This window comes from Mus caroli, chromosome X, assembly GCF_900094665.2.
Source record: "Mus caroli chromosome X, CAROLI_EIJ_v1.1, whole genome shotgun sequence".
NCBI lineage: Eukaryota > Metazoa > Chordata > Mammalia > Rodentia > Muridae > Mus > Mus caroli.
In genome coordinates, this window is record NC_034589.1 from 44,010,124 (window position 1) to 44,029,455 (window position 19,332).

The 19,332-nt window shown below is 39.5% G+C and overlaps 1 protein-coding gene across 5 annotated transcripts in view; it reads right to left on the reverse strand.

The window, feature by feature from the left end:
- The window catches only part of Hs6st2 (heparan sulfate 6-O-sulfotransferase 2), a 279,976-nt gene that overhangs the window by 45,535 nt on the left and 215,109 nt on the right, over positions 1 to 19,332 (reverse strand). The gene's annotated exons all lie outside the window — the stretch shown is intronic.

Genomic DNA, 19,332 nt, shown 5'->3' on the forward strand with positions numbered 1-19,332 from the left:
CTTGAACAATCCTAGGGACTTACAGGTATGTCTTCCTTGCTTCTAAGCTTTATAGATGGTAATTTGTGGCATATGAAAATTGGGAGGAACTGAGCTGAATTTGACCTAGCTCCTAACCTATGCATCTGAAACAGACATGCTCAGTTGCCACTTGTTTGATCTATCTGTTTCTACACTGCTTGTCAGTCCTCTCCACTTTCATCTCTTTAAATTGGAATCTTGAGAGCTATGGTTGAGACCCCAGAAGGTCAGGGTCCAAGCTTCTTGAGGCCCACCTGAGTCATATCCTCTTCTGAGATAAGACTCTGGCTAGCCTCAGGGCCCCATCAAAGGCTTGTGAAACCAATTCCAGGTGAGTTTCTGATAAGAAAAGTTAATGCAGGCCAGCCCTCCTCTGACTGCCTGGTGGGCTGTCTTCACTAACTACCAGTAGCAAGGAGTCCCCCCCCCCCCGGCCAGGCTCCATATATGCCCTAAAGGCTACAAGAGTAAAAGAAACTCCTGTATATATTCAATCTAAGTAGAAAAACTGTGATGGACCCAAGTCTACAGCATCCTCAAAGGGTTCCCGGTGGGATAATTTGATATCCATTGTCAGAAACCAAAATGACAACCAGACCTATTACTGCTGTTTGTTTATTTGTTGCCAGAGGAATAATTATGAACAAAGAACTTAGTGGTTGAAAACACACCTCACTTTTTTTTTAACTGCTATTTGGGATTGAAGCTAGAACCTCATACATGCAGGTCATACCCTCTACCAAACCACATGCCCCAGTGACTTAGGCCACTTTTTTGATGGGCAGGCAGAAATCTGTATTTCTCATAGTATATCATAAGCTCTTTTTGGAAACGGCCCCAAGTCCAAGAAAAACGCTTTGCTTCTGGAGTTACTGAAATTGTAAAAATGAATTTCCAGAGTCCTAAGAACCTGAAATTGCATGGTCGACTGCAGACTACTGTCACCAGATCATTTTTGAGCACTGACCATATGGTTCCACAGTGCCGCTTATATTTTATTGCTTTAACTTTAAAGTCAGTCAGTGCTTGTTCGGATTTAACCAACCTTTGTCCTGGGGAAAAACCATATCAAGGGTTGGTCTCCAAATTAACAATATTGGTAGGTGTAAAGCATTTAACAGAAACATTTGGGTTATAGCGCCAGAGCTTTTATGAATGGGTTATTTAATTGCAAGAGAAGGATGTTCTCGGGGGAGTCTAACTCTACACAATACGTCTGCTCCCTTCAGCGCATACCTGTTTGCTACTCTCACATATCCTTCCATCTGTGGAGCAGCAGGAGGACTTCAGATACGACTGAATGAGCAAACTCCAGTAGGAGTGGATGGGGTGGTCATTTTGGTTTCAGACAATGGACATCAAACTGTCTCATCTCGATCTTCAAAGCCTTTACAACCGTGATAAACAAACCGGCTTTCCTGTAACTATTTCATGCTCATGAATTTGGTTAATGCAACAGAAAACATGCAAAGCAAGCACATCAAAATATCTTGAGTGAATAAATGAAAAGTGCCCTGCCTTTGGGCTCGAAGGGAAAGATTACCATCAAAGATTAAAATGTTTGGCAACAATGTTAGAAAAAACAATGGTGACATACACATTTTTTTCCATGCCTCATGAATAGCCCAGAAAAACTGGAGTCTGCTTACTTACTGTATACTGTAAAAACAGGTGAGTTTTGAAAAAAATATTTAAAGCAAACATGCTTGGATGATGGGACAGTACTAAGCCTGTTGCAACCATATAGCAACATAATGATTTCCAATGCATGCTCTTGTAAGTGATAATAGAGATGTTGAGGGCTTGTTTCAAGTGTCTCTTGGGGGGAAAGGGATAGCTGATTCTAGGCTCTTAGCAAAGAATCTAGGCTCCAGGAAACTCCCAGGTTTGGGAAATGCACTTAAAACAGCCACTAGCCTGGATACAGGCTCATCCAGTGTGTTTCCCAGACAAATGTTTGAGTCCCCTCAACAATCTGTCAGCCAAGTGGAAATCCTTAGGGGAAGCTTTTAAATCCCAAATGCCTCTTGGTGAGGGCCTGCCTTTCTCTTCTCCAAGATGCCTCCACTTTTTGAAGTAGTTTGCCCTTGTTCTGTTACTGAGGAAGAAAGCTCTTCAAATATCGACTCCCTTAATGAAAGCTGATGAAGCTTCTCTATTTCTTTTTCCTGCCTTGCTGGGTCCTAAGTGGATTTTTTCTCCCCCCCCCCCCAACAACTTTTCCATTTCCCTTCCTTCTGCCTGAAGTGTCTGATTTTGAGTCTGTAGTCCATTTAGTCTCTTATACTCTATCTCTATTACTGTCCCTCACCAAGCAGAGGAAGGTCAGTTCTCTAGGATGCACTTTATTTTGTTTCTCTCCCTTGACTTACACATGGCTAGCAAACGAGGCTTTGCAGAGAAGACAAAGGCCCAACTTTATGGCTATGTCTCATAGTCTAAGTATAATCTCTCAGGAACGACTCCTAAGCTCCAAGCAGTTGTGCAGGAATCCTGAGTTCTAATCCCAGCAGCCAGTGAGACATCTAACTTCTTGCTGTCTCAGGACTGTCATGTGTAAAACAGAGGATATTAAACCAATCAGATAAACCATTCACAGAGAAGCTCACAGCTGCTCTATTACAAATTGCGAAGCTTCTAGAAAAGTCAGGGTGGCACATACGTTGTCTTGCCTTCCCCTTCCATTAACTTCTCACTCTATTAGCTCGTCTCAGGGCACCAGGGGCTCATTGATTATTGTTGGTGCTTTGCTCTCTTCCCCTATTGGCACAAGCTGGGTGGTGTTTTGTTTTGTTTTGTTTTGCCAAGGCAGTGATAGTCACATCCCTTAATGTCTCACTGGCTCAGGGGAAAATGTGTATCAGATTTTAAATTATATTATGGTTTTATTTAAGCTGGCTGGTCCCTTACATATTGTGAAAGAGTGTGGACCTTGCTTTCAGAGTATCAGAGGCCAGTGGAACTCTACCTAGCAGTTATAAATGCTATTGCACTATTATTGTATTCACATCAAGCTCTGGCGTTTCTTCCTCAGATGGGAGGTTGAACAGAAATCATAGTTCTGAAGTTACACAGCCTTGGGTAATTGAGACCCGAAATATGAAAGAGGCTTGGACTGGCATGGTCATTAGAAAGGTAGAAAGAATGAAACCATGCCCTGAATAGAAAAAGAAAACGTAACTTAAAGATTGACTACATTGGAGGAATGAAAATAAGCTCTAAATGACAGCTTCAGAGAATGTTCAGAAACCAGGTGACTGGAAAACAAATCTGTTCTCCCGGTGAAAGAAATTAGTTGGGAGGAAGTATAGGTTATAAAAGACTAGAAATGATTTGGCTTGGCACATATCAAGCTGGATTATGGGATGGACAATTTTGGTCAGACTTGTAAAGAGGTGGCACTGGAATTCTAGAGGAAAGGCAGAGTTAGAAGTTAATCTCAGCTCCAAAGGGTGACCTAGGCCATAAGACAAGAAGTGAGAGCCGATGGACCCATGGTCCTTATGATTAAGAAGCAAGTATGTCCTGTGGCGAGCCTTTGCCAGATTGCTTAGTTCCTTCTTAGGTTGTGGGTATTGCAAAGGCTTTGCAAAGATCTATAGACCAGAAATCCAAGTAAAAGAGGACATGGTGATTGATTTCATTGTATAAAGTTCAGTATTAATGAGGGAAAGTGCAAGCCTTGATACTTGTACACCCCAGTAGCTTTCTTCATTATGTCTCTCTTGCTAGCTTGTCCCCATCCCCTAGGTCAGCTAGATCACTTACAGTTGACAAAGTTAGCTAGGTGCAGAGTGGGTAGAAATGACTTTGTCAGTCCTTAATAGAAACCCATTACACAGTTCCTTCCATAATGCTGCCATCTTAGTGTAGGAAGGACCCTAGCTTATGAACAACATTAATCATTTAACACAAACTTCGTTTCCAGCTCATATCTTTTGCTTTGTCCATGATTCCCCAGGACTCACCAAATATTAAAGACTAAATAAGATCTACTATGGCTTTCCTCTGTGCTTCTGTTTCCCTTCTCGACCTTGTTTCTGTACTTTGGATTACTAACTTCACTGTAAGATACCATCCTGGGTGGTTGAGGGATACTTTCCTTCAATAATAAAAACACAGGTGCACATGGGGACAAGCCCTCTGGGGGCAAATTAAGGACCTGCAAGTTTATAATTCTAGCATATTCTCAGCAAATGCTAATGTTGTCTACCCACGATCTGCATCTTGAGAACCACTGCTGTGCAAGACAGACAGCTATGGCAGTAGAAGGCAAGAAAACAATCAGCGATATTCACTGTCCCTAATTTCCAGACAATACAACCAGAACCTGTTCCATGAAGGGCAGGAGAGTGGAAGACATGAAGGGCTCCCTACAGCAACTCTGGAGAAACTCCTCTTGCCTGAGGAAGTGGCAATTACTGCAAACACCACAGAACGGAGCTCAATAGCAGGGAGAACAAGAATTGGATCTGACAAGCATTAATTGAGCCTGCAGTTCTATTTACTGAAAACGATCTGGCATAATTAAAAATTCACAAGTAGAGTCTTGTTTGTGAATGCTCTATATTAGGGAGTTCCCAGAGTGGGCCAGAGTCTCAGTGAACTTTTTAGGAAAAGCTGAAGCAGCCAAATAGTACGACAGGAATTAACACAAGACGAAAAAGGAGAAGTCTGTCTATTTACTTTACAAAATTTTTATTTTATATAGCAGAATAAAATATGCCAAAAGTCTTTATGTAGAGAGAAACACTTCCCTGTTGGGTTACCATTTATTATTGTTACTTTCTAATGTTTTTTTTCAGAACTGTTCAAATGTATTCATAAAAGCTCATAATATATAGTGCATAGGAAGTTTTCAATACTGGCTTACTGGCAAACATACCTGAAGAATTGGCTGCTAGCATGCATTTGTTGAACTGAACTGGCTTGGTGACCCACATTACATTAGAAGTTTATTAATAGAGCCACATGGCCTTTTTTATTGTTCAAATGACTTATGTCACATCACACTGCATGCCTAAGAGAGTGATAGTCTACTATAGTACCATTTCCTGCACCCTGGTGCTCACATATAGGAAACTCAAACACAATAAAAATCAGAGTGTGTCAACAACTTCAGAGAGCAACATCACCCACCTGGAAGAAACCCTGAGTTTGCGGGGAAAATCTGGGCCCTGGAATCAGGCAGAACTTGGATTATATTCTATTTTTGTACTCTCTGGAGAATTTGGATAAACAGCATCAATAAGACATATTTGTTTAGATCTAAGACTTCTGATCTTGACAGTGGGAAGTCAGACACTAATCTTTTTAGCTAATGCTGGCATTGAAAGCCAATATTTGAAGTGCAAGTATCTACTTCTTGCCAATTTAACTGGTATTTTAGGTGCCAAATAAATGTATCCAAGACTAAAAGGAGTGTCTGAAACCCTAGAAATCAAGTGGAATAGTCACTTTAGGCTGAAAATGTTTTCTGGGGTAGTAAAAAAAAAAAAAAAAGAAAGTTCCTATAAATCATGCTCCCTTTTAAAATAGCATCTTTCTGCCTTGTTACAGTTAGGAATAGCATTACTGTAAGTACACATGCTCATATATAATTAAAAACCAACCAATTCATGAGAGTAACACATGTTGTTCTATATCATTTCATAGTCACTGTCAAATACTAGGTCTTATAGAATTCATAATGGATGCCTCATCATGAATCTAGTCAAAACCAAGGCATTTTAGCTGAGCCAAAGATTAGGAATCTATTGACTACAATCTACCCTCAGACAAGAAAAAGGCTCATAGAAATATGAAACTTGGAAGAATCTTTAGAAACAGGAAAGGAAAGCCCAGAGAGGAGATGGGATGTATCCAAGTGAAGTATCTAAAGATAAAACATGAACTTAATGATAGAGTTTGGCTGGCACATGAAAAATAGGCCCATAGTCTCCATGAAGTGCAAAGGAAGGCGAGGCGGCTTGGAATCAAAGATGATGTAACACAAATTAACTGTGGCTCCATCTGCCAAGACAATAAGGGTGGTAGCTTTGTGCTCAGGAATAGGAAGATGTACATGGAAGGAGCCAGTTTTGCTGAACTTTTGCCTGCCCATGGGATCACTGAGCGAAATGTTGATTTGGCATTTAAATATACAAATACAGAATTTAACAAAACAGAGATCTCAGTGGAAGGCTGGTCTTCAAAAATCTGGGAGTATGCAAGAGTTCAAACCCACAGAGAATAAGCGACTGCCCAGAGGGGAATATATGGAGTGCACAGAGTGAGGAAAGAATTGCCAAGATAGATGATTAAGGAAAGGCCAGATATGAGATTTGTGTGCTTGTGAAAGTCAAAGAGGAAACTGCATCTAAGAGCAGGAGTATTCCAACCAGAAGAGACTCATTGGCTGATTATGAGACTGTTTTATGTCCAAGGATTCCAAGTGATATATGTTACTTTTTCCTAGTTGACTTGTCTGGTTAGTTGTGCTACCTCATTAGTCATCATTCTGTCCTTTATCACATCAAGAACATTTGATAGTGAAGAACTCTTGATCACATCCAATCTGTTCTTATCAATTCCTGGCAAGGATGACCATCAGTACAGTGGAGGAAGATTATCACACACCAGACAAATTCATAATTATAGTCTTTGGACTATAAGTTTGTTTTTCAGCCTGGCCTTATTTAGTAAAACAAAGGTCGATAAAAGAAGAAACTGTCATAAAATAAGCAAAAGATATTAAGGCTTATGTAAATATTGTTATAGCTTTCCTAAAAAAAAAAAACTAGACTTTTGACTATTATCCTTGTTTATATGGTTTCTCTAGTATATGCAAAATCAGAAATAAGCCTGACTGTTCTTATCTTGGCTTCAAAACTGAAACAAATCTTGACTCTGGTAGACTACGAATTCAAATTCGCTTGATGTCACTATCCACTTGTCTTATCCTGGAGAACCTCTTTGTATTATTGCTTCTTGACTTTGAAAACAGTATTTCTATATTTCTCACCAGTCACTAGACAATCAACTTCTTCTTTAAATACCACTTTAAAACTCAGCAAGCCAGGTCTCCACCAACTGAGAGCAAGAACTTTAATACAAGTGTTCAGCATCAGTGGGAGCATTTCTTGGCTTAATGGGTGTGATGGTTTGGATATTCTTGGACCATGGACTGGCACCATCTGGAGGTGTGGCCTGGTTGGAGTAGGTGTGTCACTGTGGGTGTGGGCTTAAGAGTCTCATCCTAGTTGCCTGAAAGTCAGTCTTCCACTAGCAGCCTTTGGATGAAGACATAAAACTCTCAGCTCTGCCTGTGCCATGCCTGCCTGGATACTGCCATGCTCCCACCTTGATGATAATGGACTGAACCTCTGAACCTGTAAGCCAGCCCCAAGTAAATGTTGTTTTTATAAGACTTGCCTTGGTCATGGTATCTGTTCACAGCAGTAAAACCTTGCAGTTGCAATGCAGAGACAGAGAGGTAAGCCATGAAAGGCAGAGGGCAGCTTTCTACTGAGAAATTTTACAAAACACAGAAATGGAAAGAACAAAAAAAGTCCCTTCCAGCAAATGCCCTTATACTCAGCTCAAATGCTACTGGTAGATGCAAGCACAGGAAGGATGAGCTCTCTTCAATGGCAGTCAACAAGGTTAAGCAAATGGCTGTCTTCACTGTTATTGAGATTATCCACAAAGGGATGCCATAAAATGTTAAGTCATCTCTAGACTCCCCTCCAACAGAAAAATATGAGCTTGAACACCTCTCAGATAAGTTTGAAATAAATCTATATGTGAGATAGACAGATAACAAGTGAAAGCTGCAACTTTCACTGGGGCTCAAGGAACTTTGTCAATCAGCAGGTCACAGGAAGTAGATAAGTCTTCCAGATGGCTCTCCAGGAGGAGGGCCCTGGAGGCAGAACAGAGGATTCTATCTAGAAAAATCAGTGTTGGCACTTAAAGGGAGACAAGATGGTACTTAATTCAGAGAAATCCAGACTTGGGAGGAAAGTATACAACCAGCTGCTTGAAATGAATACAAATAATTCAATGTGGCTTGGGGATATGCAAAATGAGCTTTTAAAATCTGCTTCATAGATAGGAAGATAGCTCAATCGGTTAAGGTACTTGTCCTCAAGTTTGACATAGCCTAAGTTCCAGCCCCAGGAGTCACATGGTTGAAAAGAGAGAATTGATTCCTGCAAGATGTCCTGTGAAGTTCATATGTATGGTGTGTTATGTACATACATGTATATGCACATTAAATAAATACATAGGTGCAATTAATAAAAATTTTTAAGGGTCAGATATGTCACAATATAGCACAATTGTCTAATGATCACAAGGCTCTATCAGTACTCCTATAATTATATGTTTTGTGGCCTCTTCTCATGCCAGTTATGTTTTCTTTCTGTTTTCCATAATACTTTATTGAACTTACCATTTATATACTCAGCTTATCTAAGGTTTGTGGGAGAACAATTTAGTGTTAATATTCTAGAGACCTAGAGACACTAAGGGGAAATAAGACCCTAGAGGAAGGGAATAACCATCTTATAAGCAGAAAGCTCTGCTATTAGATAGTTGCTAAAACTTTTCCCTTTAGAAGCTATTCCTTTACTCATCCTTGATAGGTCTTCGTAGGAGTTTTGTTTCAATTAAGTGGATGCTTCCTTTCCTGCATGCTTGTCAAGATGTCAAAAGTCAAGTCATACCTAGTGAAGGCACTTTGCTCCAACGCATATAATTCCAGAGTAAAGCTATGAGTGGTCTATGGAAGACTACACACTATGGGGCACATATAGTTTGCAGACATGAGTCTTAACCCATCTGAATTTTGTTTCTGGATAAAATACAGATGCTTTGTTTCTTGACTCAATATGGCTCCTGGAATCAGAGTCCAATTTCAATTTTGTGAAGTAATGATGACAAACTGAAAGTCAAAGGAGATACTGTGTAAAATGATTCTAGAGTCAGTCAGTGATACAGCTCAGCAATCCGAGTGCTGAAAAATTCTGGTTACATAGAAATTTTCTTATGCATGCAGTTCCACGATCCCTCCATTTTTACTGATATTTAGGGAGAAAGAAAGAATGATTAAAGATGAACATTACCTATAGTATCAAAAGTTTGTCTAACAGAAACCTAGTTTATAACAAGAACAGTAGGCCTAAGCTAGTAGCATGGGGTAGGAAAAATACAAGCTTGTGTAATATCCTCTCAGACTAGAGCAGAGCAGTAATTTGTCATTTCTAACATACCACTTATCTTCAAATTGAGGGACTTTCCCTGGAAGTAGCATTATAAGAAGGGGAAAAGAAAATCAACAAAAAGGCTTTAAATGGGAGAAAGCCTAATCTATAAAACCTTGGCCTACTTGAATTAAAGAAATTGTATGTTGGAGTTAGCTCTGAGTTTCCTGGCAACCAGGAATAAAATGGAAACATGGTGGCTAATGGCACTGTCAACTTGTGGTTAAAAAAAAAAAAGCTACTTTGTCAGAAGAGTCAAACTTATTGTGTGTGTGTGTGTGTGTGTGTGTGTGTGTGTGTGTGCGTGTGCGTGTGCGTGTGTTGGTCTGAGAAACCCTTATTTTACAGGACATACTGAAAAACAATATCCTCCCCACTTCTTTCTCTCATCTCTCTATATCTATCTACCCATCTATATGTATACCTGTATGTATGTATGCATGTATTTATGTATGCATGCAAGCATGCATGTATTTATCTATCTATCTATCTATCTATCTATCTATCTATCTATCTATCTACCTACCTACCTACTTACCTACCTATCTACTTACCTATCTATCAATTAATTATTTACACAGAGACTTTTTAAAAACTGAAGTCGAATGGGATATCACATAAAAAGATAGCAGTGACAATTATGCTAAGTTAATGTGGTAGGAACACATTCTTATTGATAATCTAATCACAACCTAGTGAAGACAGTGAAAAACTCTGGTCTTTGTAAAATCATAATTTAGAACATAAACAATCTGCACATTGGACAGCAGGAAGGATTGGGTCAATTTGGCTATTTTTTTTTATATTGGTGGGCTTGAGATATTCCTTGGTAGGCTCAACCAACTGTCTGGATCCTGCCCCAAAATTCATGCCTGTATTTTCTGTGTTCAACAGGTAGGGGGCCAGAGAGACTCAGTTGAAAGCTACAAACACACTCACTCTTTCCTTTTGGTCCTATTTCCAACTTTCTTCAGGCTCTTGGAATATTACTCTCTTATCCCACAATGGCACCCATCCTTTCTCTCTTTTTTGACCATCTGCTTCCATTACCTGAAAATTTCCATCTATGCCTCCTATCAATTCCCCCCCAAAGCTATCCCTCATGGCAAGGTAGTGTCTCAGTGCCTGAGCTGCAAATCCAACAATTTGATATACTGTGCAGTCTCAGAGCCCACTTTCCTTTTATCCATAGGTTACTGAGGAATAGCGTAAGGAGAGTTATCTTTCTCTTGAAGCATACTTACCTGTAATCAAAGAGGACATAGAAAAGGGCTCCAGAGCAAACAAAGAGGCTCCCTCTTGCAGACTTCAACAAATTAAAACCCATATTAATTAATTCTTTAGCTCTTTAATTGCTCTTGGATTAAATATGCTGAGGCTATTTTTCATTCCTGCCCTGGTTGTCACAAGTTCAATAATTCACTTAGGGAATTCTGGCCTCATGCATTTGGCTCTGCCTGTCTATGGAGTCAAAAGGAGTAACTCATTAGTAAGTAAGAAGCATTCATTAGACTTGGGTAAATTTATATTTGTGAAAGATGCTAGCTTCATTGCAGACTGTTGGAAGGAGACTCATGCTCAGAGTTGCTTGGCAAATGAAGAGTCGATGGAGGCAATGTGATAAAGTCTCAGAACAGATGTTCAGTAACCCATCAGAGCCTACACTATATCCAATGCATGCTGCTCCTCTCAAAGGGGTCATCTACAAAGGCAGTCTGAGAATTCCAGAGATGATGATGGTGTCCACATTCTCAGGGCTCCTTCCAGGTAACTGGCATTTGGGGAAGTTATGAGACACATGAGACGTATCATTCATGACTACATAGTGACACTTTGTTTTTGGCCTCAAGCATTAGGCTTGGTTATCCAATCACATCATAATTGTGTTCTGATGAAATGCAATTGACTCAAAAATTCCAATTTACCTTCAAAAGACATCTTAAAAGTGTGCAAAGACATGACAACATGCTCTAACTGTCAAATGTACTAACAGTGCAGAATCTCAGAAAGGTCAGACATGTTGAAGAAATTAGCACCTCTTTCCATCACTTCTGCTGTGTCAAAAATAAATCTGTTGGATCCTTTCATTTACTATAGTACTTTGATAACATTCTGCTTTTGACTAGAAATGAATCCTAGTATCTGTATTCCAGGGTAATGTTTTCTGCATTTTCTTACTAGGTATACATGAAAAACCTTGTTGAAATGCCTGCTTTCCTGCCTATGAGCTTTCATTGACTTCTCTAATGGAAATGGTTCTGCTGACAGGTGAGAAAATGGATTCATAGGTCACTACCTTCAAAGGTCCATTAAGTATAGTGCTATTTAATAGCACATTAACTATCCTAACCAGTGTTGGACAACAACCAGAGAAATGCAGAAGTTTAAAAACTAATATAGAATCTTAGGAGGCTGAACTCAAATGTAAATCACTACCCTCACTAATTAAAACTTTGGCCCTTTGATTGCTCCTGGATTAAGTCCACAGAGGTGATTTTTCTTCCCTGCCTGGCTTGACACAAGCCCAATAATTCACTCTGGCATTCTGACGTCACTGGCTTGGCTCTGCTTTGCCTCAGAGTCAAAAGAGGTATCTCATTAGGGAGTCAGTGATATTAATTAGATTTCTGTAAATAAGACCAATGTATGGATATATATTAGCTCCTGATTCTATCCAGATTAATGAGAAGACCATATTGAGAAGTGGAAAATTGAGGTTCTTCTCAGAAGGCACTACACCAGTCCTCCAGTTGACTGGTATGTTTCAGGTCACACAAATGGAATGTGGAGTAAAACATTGCAGTCTTGACAGCTAGCCTAATGCTCATGAACTGGAAATGGCAGAATATATTGACATGAATTGTTCTGCAATTAAAATGTGGTCATGGCTCATGCTTTATACTCATTATAGCCATATAGGACTTATGGTTCAAACAATGTGGATAGGTTATTGTTTCAATAAAAATATATTTAGCAACTGCAATGGATAAAATGCTACTTATACAAAGATATATTGTGAGCTACCTATTCTCAAAGATATTACAGAATTGAAAGAATGGATTCAAGTGACAGCTAATTCTGAGGAGGATGCGAAGTAAGGAGTAATCTGCTGCTGCTAGGATTGGAAACATGTTTAGCCACTACAGAAATCAGTGATGATGGTTCCTCAGGAAGGTAGGACATAGATCAGAATGACACTTCATCCTAAGACAGTGACCCCTAGACAACCATGCTCATGACTACTCTATTCATAATAGCTAGAAACGGAAAACAACCTAAAGATCCCTCACCATGTCAATGGGTAAAGAAACGATGGCACATTTACACAATGGAAATATCAATACTCAGCAGTTAAAAAACATGAAATTTGCAGGTAAATGGATGGAACTGAAACAAATCATCCTTAGTAAGACCCAGAAAGGCAAATATGGTATGTGTTCACTTACATATGGATATTAGCTGTTAAGTTAATGATAAGCAAGCTACAATCCATAGAACCACAGGTGTTAGGAATAGAGTAAGGGAGTAGGGGGAACAAACAGATCTCCCTAAGAAGGGGAAAGAGAATATATAGTTACAGATGGATGGGGGAGTAGGGATTGGAAAAGGAGGATCAAATGGGGTGGGGGGAGGGAAGAGTGAGTTCAGGGCCAGAATGAGCAACCTGTCTCAAAAGAAAAAAGAAAAGGAGAGACTTACAATGTAGGTTTGTGGTAGAACACTTGTCTGGCATGAACGAGGCCCTAGGTTTGATTCCCAGTACTACAAAACAACAACCACCAAAAATCCTCATAGCCTCATTGCCTTCAAGAGTTGCTTGGATTAATGATGGTATCCTTGATAAATGAACAAGTGTACCTACAGGCAATAGGAACATTCTGGCCTAATGAAGGGCATTCTTCTGATCTTGAGAGAGGGGAGAGGCAATGGAGTCTGATGACCTGTAGATCGATACTTCTCTGAATGAATTTCATTGTAAGTGACACTCCTTTGGGGATAAGGAATGGCTGACTAGAAATCATTCAAGGTTATCAGATGAACGATAGTCTCTAAAGTACTCAGGTGCATCATCTGGAGGTTGTGTGGATGTTAAGACACGCAGCAACACTGCTTCAGTCTAGAGACCTGAATCATTGGAAGATAGTTCTGTTCTTATGTCAGAGCCTCGTGGAATACAAAGTTAAGGTGCTTTTGATTATTTTGTCAGAGAAGACAAGCCAGAAGATCTGGGACTGGGGTTCGGAGATGGGGGAGACTTTTCTCTTAGATTCCAAAAGGCCAACAGCAAGAGAGCTGTTAAAAGAAGCAATGAAAAATAGCATGTTTGTCAAAACATAGCATAATAGAAATGTGTAGTGGGAAGAGTCTGAGACTATTGATTCAAAATACAAGAAATGAATGGGGAAATTACAATGTATACTGTTCATTAAAGCATTCTAGCTTAAGTTAGTGATGGAAATCTGAAACAGAGAGGCCCTTGGCCCTTATAGCTAATAGAATAATCTCCACTAAGGGTAGGATTCACACTTATGTCTTAGATCTAAGCTTTAGTTGATATACAAGTACTAAGTAAAGAAGTAGGAAGCAGAAAACTGCCTGAGTTGCATAGGCTCCAGTGACAGCTAATCGATGCAAAATATGTCTTTAGACTGCACAAGATATGATTCACAGTTTCAACATCCTAATATGCAAAAATTATGCCCTTCTTGACCTCCCAAGGTTGATTCTTAGTCCCTTCATTTATCTCCCCATGCCAGGACCAACCCTCCTTCATTTTAAGTGAGGAGGCCCAGAGAGAATCCTTAGATGATCATGTAAATTCCTGCTTCGATTTTATTATTCAAAAATGCCCCTGGGAAACTCAACATTGATAGGGCATTATGTGAGAGATACTACAATGAATAATGAGCTCAAAATTGGTACATATGATAGCCTGCCTCATAACCTCCTCAATAACAAAGCTGTTAAAATGGAACCATTAAGAAAATAGAATCTATGGCCCATTTTTAAGTTAAATTGCTGATTTAACCATTCAGGCTTTAACTATAGCTAATTGACTCAAAATACACCCTCCAACAGCCTTTAGACCCCAAATTGCTTGCATTTAGTTATACAAAGCAGATTGTTATAAAGGGCAAATAACCAAAATTTCCCCCTAATCTCACAGAGAATTACTGGGAAAGTTAATATTACATTTCAGAACAATAAAGTATTTGACATATCTTTATAGAATATAATTCATAATTAGACTGTGAGCTATGATTGTGTTTCTAACTCTAGTAGAAAGAATGGTTGTTCAAAAGAGCAAGGCACGGAATTGAGTTACACTGACCCAGAGTGTCAGTGTGCCTCAATGCCCCTGGTAGCTAAGAGCTGGGCTCCAGAGAAAACAATTTCAATCTTTTAAATCAGGAAGCTACTTCAACTGAAAGCTGAAGTTGACACAGATTTTCTCTAAAGGGACAGATAGGAAATATTTTCACATTTGAGGACTTCACTGCTGAAGCACAAAAGCACCACAGACACCATGCAAATTAATGCATGGCTGGGCTCCAAAAGAACTCTATTTACAGACACTCAAATTTGTATGCCATATAATTTTCAAGTGTCATGTAATAGTGTTCAGGGTTTTTTATTTACCCATTGGAAAATACACAAATTATTCTTAGCTCATAGATCATAAGAAAAGCAAACAAAACTCAGCCATGGAGCTGAAGATCTAACTTAGTGGCAGTGCACTTCACTGTGAGGCCCTGGGGTTCATCTTCAGTACTTGCAGTTGGGGGAGCTGTACAATGACTTAGACTGGTCCTGGGCCATACTTTGTTGACATGTGATGTAAAACCCTAAATTGGCAACCTCCTTAAGAGGTGAAAAGTCGTGGGTTTCTTGAGGCACTCATAAAGAGAAAACAATGCTCTGTGAGATTTGGGATTATTATATCCAATTATTGGCTGTTTTCCACAAAGAGGTATGAGTTTGATAGGGTGGGCTGTAGAGATACTTTGCTTTTGTTAGTTCTTCATATAGAAAGTTCCTTCCTCTGTCTCTTCCTTTTGCCTTCCTTCTCCTAGCAATCTTTCAGTAACTATGGTTTCTTTTCAGTGTTTTTACAATCCAAGAGACTATCTGAAATCCCATTGTCAGCATTTATTCCTGACCTAGAATCTTCCATTTACTTGTCTACTAGAACTGCCCATTATACTTTAAATCTAGGCTGACACTGAAGTATTCTTATATGGAGAATATGTTAATTCTTATTGGCAATGTCTTCTCCCCTTTGGTTGGTTTTATTAAGGAAAAAATTATATATAGTAGGTTTCACTATTTTTGTGTCATTTTATTGCTATGTCCTTTTTTTAGTTTTTCGACTTTTTAAATTTATTTGTTTATTTATTTACATGTCAATTTTCAGCCCCTCCTTTCTTCCTAGTACCCCCTCACAGAGATCCCTCATCCCCCCTTCCCCCTTCTTTTCTCTTCTTAGAAGGGGAGTCCCCCTGGATCACCATCATTTCATACCCACCACCCACCCTACCCCCTGCACACACTGTAGGACTAGGCCAGATAAGGCAGCCCAGTTAGCACAACAGAATCCACAGGCAGGCAACAGATTCAGGGCGGCCCCCACTTTGTTGTTGGGAAACCCTCATGAAGAGCAAAGTGAACTTCTGATACCTATGTGCAGTTTTAAGAAAATAAGAAAGAACATAAAAGCTTCCTCAGTTCTCTTTCAACAAATGGGAGAATCCATATTCCACTACGGTTGTACCTCATTGAAGTTTAATATGGCACCAGTACTACTAATGGCAACACTGGCAGGGATCAAGGTGCTATGATAAAGGCCTGGGTGTAGCTCTGGGTTAGAACACTTCTCTAGCACACATGAAGACTTGAGTTCCTTCCTCAGAACCATACTATGGTGAAACCTGCTATACCAACTCTTAAAGTGCCATCTGCATATATATTAGGTGCAGTTAATATGATGGTGCTATGTTGAGTGGCAAGAATGTGTACTTATGAACATGCAAGTGTTATTATTAGCTTATTGGTGATACTCCCAAGGAGCAGGTGACAGGCTAGCTTTATCTGATGGGACAAAACACCTGGATTTCAAATGTGACTATATGTCTGCTTTAGCTCCTGACTAGCTGAGAGAAAGGGGGAAGAAATGAATTTCTGTAAGCCTTGCTCTTACGTGACAGGAAAGGGTTTGGGCAGATCCTTAAGAAGCCTCCTGTGTTATAATGTCCACATGCTTTGAGATGTCTATCCTAAGAACAGAAGACCATGAACATTTTTGAATATTTCCTAGGTGCTATCTCATAACACCAAAGAAACAAGGACAAACCTTAAGCTGGTCTCGTCTGGCTGTCCCCAAGCATAATGGGAGCAAGATAAAGTGTGGTTGCAACATTCATGTCCTAGTTGACATTACAGTCTCAGCAACATGAACTTTAGATCTAACTAAGATTGTGTGATTACTTATTAGATATGCCAAAGAGTACATTACTGTTCTGGACAAGAAGAAGTCAATCAGCCATACAGTTGTCTTGGGAAAATATATATCTCTATAAACTGTGGCATTTGATTGCCTTTGGACTATTTAGTAAAACCCTTTGGGATAAAAGCCACTTAGAATAAATACCATATACAAAAAGGCAAGCATCTCTGAGGATTTCCTCTTTATTCTCCATCATGAGCTCTAGCTAAAGTAAAACCACTTCACTTTCACTGGACACACATCTTAATAAATTGTATATTTTTTCATGATTTCATACTCCCTAGGTGTCTTGTCTTAGTCTAACGAGGTAGAACACACACAATCCAAATGTGAAGGAAATGGAGACCCTGAAGGTAGCAGGCCTTTCTCTCTGACTCGTGCAAGGCTCAAAAGTACTGGCTCGAACCCATGCGAGAAAAGAACAACAGGAAAAGCATCTGTTTTCCAGTTCATGACTTGGGGTCAGGGAGACAAGGGAAGCAGGTTGTTTATAGAACAATTTACGGTTACAATTTCTGTGGTTGATTGCTTGATTCCTTCATCCAGTTCCTAATCACAGATCAAACACAGGTTCCAAGAATGAAATAATTTTAGGCATGATTACAAACAGTCTCCTACAGAGGGGTTTTGCATAGAAACAAGAAGCTTTCACTGCACCCCCCAACATACACATTCCCTCACCACCACCACCCCCCATTACACAGTGAACAAGCCATCAAAAGGACTGATGGGATTGCAGTTCACCCCACTAACATTTCTTTCCTTTGTGTGGGCAATGTGGTTGGTTATGAGCAGAATAGGGCAATAAATACTAAAGGAGACACCTTTTTCCTTCTGTGATCACCAACTGAGCCAGGATTATCTTCTATCTTTGACAAAAAAATCCCCCAGCTACTTATCTCTTTGTTTCCTCAGAATAAGATAGCTCATTATTGCCTTCTAAATCAGGTCTACATCTTCAGCCCTCCATGTTAGAACTCAGCTTTCCGGAGCTCTAAGTACTGTGTCATCAGCTTTCTGAGCTCCTACATACTTGTCCTTGTCACTTTCCTTGAAAGCCTACACAGCCCCAGGCAACATCTATCAGTCGCTTCCAATTGGCTCCATTTTGTTGAGACTGGATTTTATCACATTAAAAGCATACTATCCATGTACACTGTTATCTCTATATTCCATCCCCTGGGAACTGTGGGTTTTTTTGTTTTTGATGGCTTGTGGATCATGTTTCACCTTCACATGTGCCCCTCTTCCAGAATACCCAGCTCAATCAGTACTTGGCAAATTTGTAGACTGAGTCTGACTGGTATATTAGTTAAGTATATGCATATACATATGTAAGATTCATAGTACAGGAAAAAAAACTCTATTTTGTAGGATATGAATAACTTCGCATGTTCCTCATAGAGCAGCTATTTATTCTCAGTCAAAATAGTGATATTGTGTTTTTTCTGCTCAAGTAAAGATCTCACGAAATAAACTTGGTAAACATTGGGGCAGGTGGGACAGCATCTTCGTCTGTAGCTAGGATACATATCAAAATCAACTTCGATAAATGGAGAACTTAAAATATATTACTGGAGGCAGAGCTGTTCTAAGAACTATGTTGGTCATGGGTGCAGAGTATTGCAAAGACTCCCCAGAAATTGGCTTAGGGGCCTACATTGCAGGAGTGACCTTTACACAATTCCTGGAACTCAGGATTTACCACTAAAGTTAATAGGTTCTAGAATAAATAGGCACAAAGAAGGCCAAGCTCTTCTGTACTGGTGGCTAGGGAAAGATTGCAGTAGGCAGAACTTGAAAGGAGCAGCATATGAGACTGTCATTCCTGCATATGTTGCCAGATAAAAAAGAAGAGATGAAAAAAAGGGTAAACTCGGTGACATTCCTGGGAATCTCACATTACTTACGCCTTTCCCTAGTGAGTGTTAACATTCCAAATCACTTCTTCAAATAGTTCATCCTAAATAAAGTTAAATAGGAGTTTTGTGTGATGTCAAAGATAGCTTTGTGAAGTTAAATAATACTTCCAGTGTATAAAGCTGGGAATTTTTTAAAGAAAAATTGAGCATTCAGCAGACCAGCAGACACTCTGAAGCTTCCCATCTTTCTAATATAAAAAATGTGGTTTCAGCCTTGCCTTCTAACCTGCATATAATATAAACCTTCAACCTGCTTGTTTAACACTATGACATATACCAGGACTCAAGGAATGAGTCTATAAAGAAGGCAAAGATCCTCTGAAAAACATTGAGACATCAACTACAATGCATTTTATGTAATCAAATGTTTAAAAGTAGGATACCTGTTCTCATCATATAATAGAGACTGTCTGAGTGCCAGGCACAGGGAGGGATGACCTAAGTCAAATGAGGCATCCATACCAGACACAAGACACAAGAAGCACAGTCCAGTAAGGGATACAGACATCTAAAAAAAAGAAAGACAAACAAACAGCAACCAAAATAAGAAAGGAAAGGAAAGGAAAGGAAAGGAAAGGAAAGGAAAGGAAAGGAAAGGAAAGGAAAGGAAAGGAAAGGAAAGGAAAGGAAAGGAAAGGAA